Here is a 3,982-nt window from a genome sequence, read left to right as displayed (position 1 = left end):
TTTGCCGATGACACGAAGGTTGCTGGAGTTGTGGATAGTGTGGAAGGCTGTTGTAGGTTGCAACGGGACATTGACAGGATGCAGAGCTGGGCTGAGAAGTGGCAGATGGAGTTCAACGTAGAAAAGTGTGAAGTGATTCATTTTGGAAGGTCGAATTTGAATGCAGAATACAGGCTAAAAGACAGGATTCTTGGTAGTGTGGAGGAACAGAGGGATCTTGGGGCCCATGTCCATAGATCGCTCAAAGCTGCCACCCAAATTGATAGGGTTGTTAAGAAGGCGTATGGTGTGTTGGCTTTCATGAACAGGGGGATTGAGTTTAAGAGCCGCGAGGTTATGCTGCAGCACTATAAAGCCTTGGTTAGACCTGACTTGGAATATTGTGTTCAGTTCTGGTCGTCTCATTATAGGAAGGATGTGGAAGCTTTAGAGAGGGTGCAGAGGAGATTTATCAGGATGCTGCCTGGACTGGAGGGCATGTCCTGCGAAGAAAGATTGAGGGAGCTGGGGCTTTTCCCATTGGAACGAAGAAGGATGAGAGGTGACTTGATAGAGGGTTACAAGATGATGAGAGGCATAGATAGAGTGGATAGCCAGATACTTTTTCCCAGGGTGGAAAGGGCTATCACCAGGGGGTATAATTTTAAGGTGATAGAGGAAGGTTTCGGGGAGATGTCAGAGGTAGGTTCTTTGCACAGAGAGTGGTGGGTGCGTGGAATGCACTGCCAGCGGTGGTAGTAGAAGCAGATACATTAGGGACATTTAAGCGTCTCTTGGATAGGTACATGGATGATAGTAGAATGAAGGGTACGTAGGCAGTTTTGATCTGAGAGTAGGTTAAAGGTTCGGCACAACATCGTGGGCCGAAGGGCCTGTACTGTGCTGTACTGTTCTATGTTCTATGTTCTATAACACAGGTGTTGGGAGGCTCAGCCTGGCTACGTAATGTTACAAGGACGCTGGGTAACACCATCGACAACGGGACAGAGAGTAAAACACACAGAAAACTAATAGACTGTGAGGAAGCAAAAGTGAGGAACGGAGAGAGAGAGACAACGAAACTGAGATGGAGAAACAAGGCGTTTGTATGATTGTGTTCTCCCTGTTGTGTAACGGTATTTCCTGTTGTGTAAATATGTTTTCTGTTGTGTAAAGATGTACCCTGTTGTTGTGTAAAGGTTTTCCCTGTTATTGTTTTATTTTCTGTTCCTGACCATCTCCTCACTGTGACCATTTGTCCTGCTTTTATTGTGGCCAACATCACCATCTGGTGGTGGAGAGGAGGCTCTGCAGGAAGGGGTTGACAAAGTGGGAGAGACTCGGCTGGTCCGTGTTTGCAGCTTGTGTTCGTGTGAGCACAAGTGATTTGTTACTGATTGATGTGTTCACGAGAAGGAAAAAGCTGATCACAATCGAGAGCATCTTGCAATTATTGGGAAACACTTGATGTTTTGAAAGTGAACTGTTTGTATTATTACCAAACATAAATAGCAGAGAATGGTTTCGATCCATCGACCTCTGGGTTATGGGCCCAGCACGCTTCCGCTGCGCCACTCTGCTAACTGTTGGTTTAAATTTTAGCTGCCTGTTAGTGAAATATGTTCATTTCCCCAATGTTTTTATCAAAATAGGATTGTCGTCTGAATGCTCAAGAATCCTGGACTCAGCAACACACGTGCTGACGGACTCACCCTCACTGCACAATGACACAAGGACACTGAGTAACAGCACCGACAATGAGGCAGGCAGAGAAAGACACACAGAAAACCAGGAAGATATTATCAGGACCCAGAAGGGAACAGACAGAGAAAGACACACAGAAAACCAGGAAGAGATTATCAGGACGCAGAAAGGAACTGACAGAGAAAGGTACTGAGCAAACCAGCAAGAGACAGCGAAAGACGGATGATTTATGTAATTGTGTTCTCTGTTGTGTAAAGATGTTCCCTGTGTTCCTTTAAAGATATTTCCTGCTGTGTAATATGTTCTCTGTTGTGTAACTATATTCGCTGTTGTGTAAAGATGTTCTCTGTTATTGTGTAAAATGTTTCCCTGTTGGGTAAAGATCTTCTTAGTTGTGTAAATATGATCCATCTTGTGTAAAAGTGTTCCGGGTTGTTTAAATATGTTCCCTGCTCTGTAATGTTGAGCTGAGTCTGCACTAATGGAATTGCTACAGTATCTTCCAGTCTGATACTGTATGAGGGCTGGAATGTGATCCAACGCACAGTCTATACAAATTGAATTGCTATTGTATCTTTTAGTTTCACAATCTGGGGGAGTTTTAAACTGAAATCTCAGTTTGTATCTCAGGTTATACTATCTTTCAGATTCTCTCAATCTGATATCACACTTGAGATTTAGACTTAAGAAAGGATGTACTGGCATTGGAGGAGTTCAAAAGCGATTCACTCAGCTGATTCCTGAGATGAAGGGGTTGACTTATGAAGAATGGTTAAACAGGTTATTCATTCGTGTTTAGAAGAATGAGGGGTGATCTTTTTGAAACGTACAAGATTCTGAGGGGGCTTAACAGGGTGAAGACGGGTCTCTGACCTGAAACATTAACTCTGCTTCTCTCTTCACAGATGCTGCCAGACCTGCTGAGTATTTCCAGCATTTCTTGTTTTTATTAACAGGGAAGATGATGAGAAAATGTTTCCACTCGTGGGGGAATCTCAAACTAGGCGACATAGTTGCAGAATAAGGGGACACTCATTTAAAACTGAGATGCAAAGGAATTTCTTCTCTCAGAGGGTAATGAATGTCTGGAATTCTCTACCCCAGCCAGTATTGAAGGCTAAATCACTGAAAGTATTTAAAGAGGATGTAAATAGATTTTTGAAATATTGGAGAGTTGAGGGCTCTGAAGAGCTGGCATGAAAGAGGAGTTGAGGTCTGGGGCAGATCAGCCATGATCTTACTGAATGGCGAGGCAGGCTTGAGGGGCCGAATGGCATACTCCTGCTCCTATTTCTTCTATTCTTATGTTATGTTATATCTAATGTATATGTCAGGATGCACGAATGGGAATTCATACTGAAACTTATAAACTCATAATGTGTGTAAATATTGGGCTGATAATTAACTTGAATCTCAGAGTACATTATTGTGGTTAATTCTGTAAGTTTGAAAAGGGAACTCTGTGCCATAATGAAAACAAGAAATGCTGGAAATACTCAGCAGGTCAGGCAACATCTGTACAGAGAGAAGCAAAGTTAACGTTTCAGGTCATTGACCTTTCAGATGCTGCCAGACCTTTTGAAAGTCCATGTACACCACATCAACAGCATTGCCCTCATCATCCCTCTCTGTTACCTCATCAAAAAGCTACAGCAGGACAGTTAAACATGATTTTCCCTTAAGAAATCCATGCTGGCTTTCTTGAATTAACCCACATTTGTCCATGGGACTATTAATTTTGTCCCAAATTATTCTTTCGAGCAGTTTTCCCACCTCCAAAATTGAACTGACTGGGGAGTGAAATGAGGTGAGTTGCTCTAACAGAGAGCCAGCACGGGTTCGACAGGGCGAATGGCCTCCTTCTGTGCTGTAGCCATTCTATGATTGTATGATTCTCGCGACAACTGTTGGTGGAGAGGCAGTGATGCAGGAATGGGTTGACAGAAAGGGGAAAGTCTGGGCTGATGTGTGTTCGGGTTTGTGAATAAAGGTGATTTGGAAGCTGTGTTCCAAATTGAAGTGTTTACTGGAAGGAAGAAGTTGATGTAAATAAAGAGTAAAACGTGTTAAGATGAAGCGTGGTGTGATTGGGGATAGCAGTAAATAAAGTGTTGGTGAATTATTTGTGTTAATAAACTTCCACTGCGCCCTCTGCTGCAGGCTGCTGTTTATATCCAGCTGTGTATTAATGCTGTGTGTTAGCGAGATAAATGTTTGTTTCAAGCTGTTTATAAAGCAATAGCATTGCACTCAAACAGTCCCAGACATAGCAACACACGTACGAAAGCAAAATACTGCA

General features: G+C 43.0%; 1 non-coding gene across 1 annotated transcript; it reads right to left on the bottom strand.

The window, feature by feature from the left end:
- Positions 1 to 1,488: 1,488 nt before the first annotated feature.
- trnam-cau (transfer RNA methionine (anticodon CAU)) lies at positions 1,489 to 1,560 on the bottom strand. Its single transcript has one exon. It is a non-coding gene; the product is annotated as a tRNA-Met (tRNA).
- Between the last annotated feature and the right edge of the window lie 2,422 nt (positions 1,561 to 3,982).

This window comes from Heterodontus francisci, unplaced genomic scaffold (genome assembly GCF_036365525.1).
Source record: "Heterodontus francisci isolate sHetFra1 unplaced genomic scaffold, sHetFra1.hap1 HAP1_SCAFFOLD_51_1, whole genome shotgun sequence".
In the NCBI taxonomy this organism is placed as follows: domain Eukaryota; kingdom Metazoa; phylum Chordata; class Chondrichthyes; order Heterodontiformes; family Heterodontidae; genus Heterodontus; species Heterodontus francisci.
Note: the sequence above shows the minus strand (reverse complement) of the source record. Positions and strands in the feature narration are given on the sequence as shown.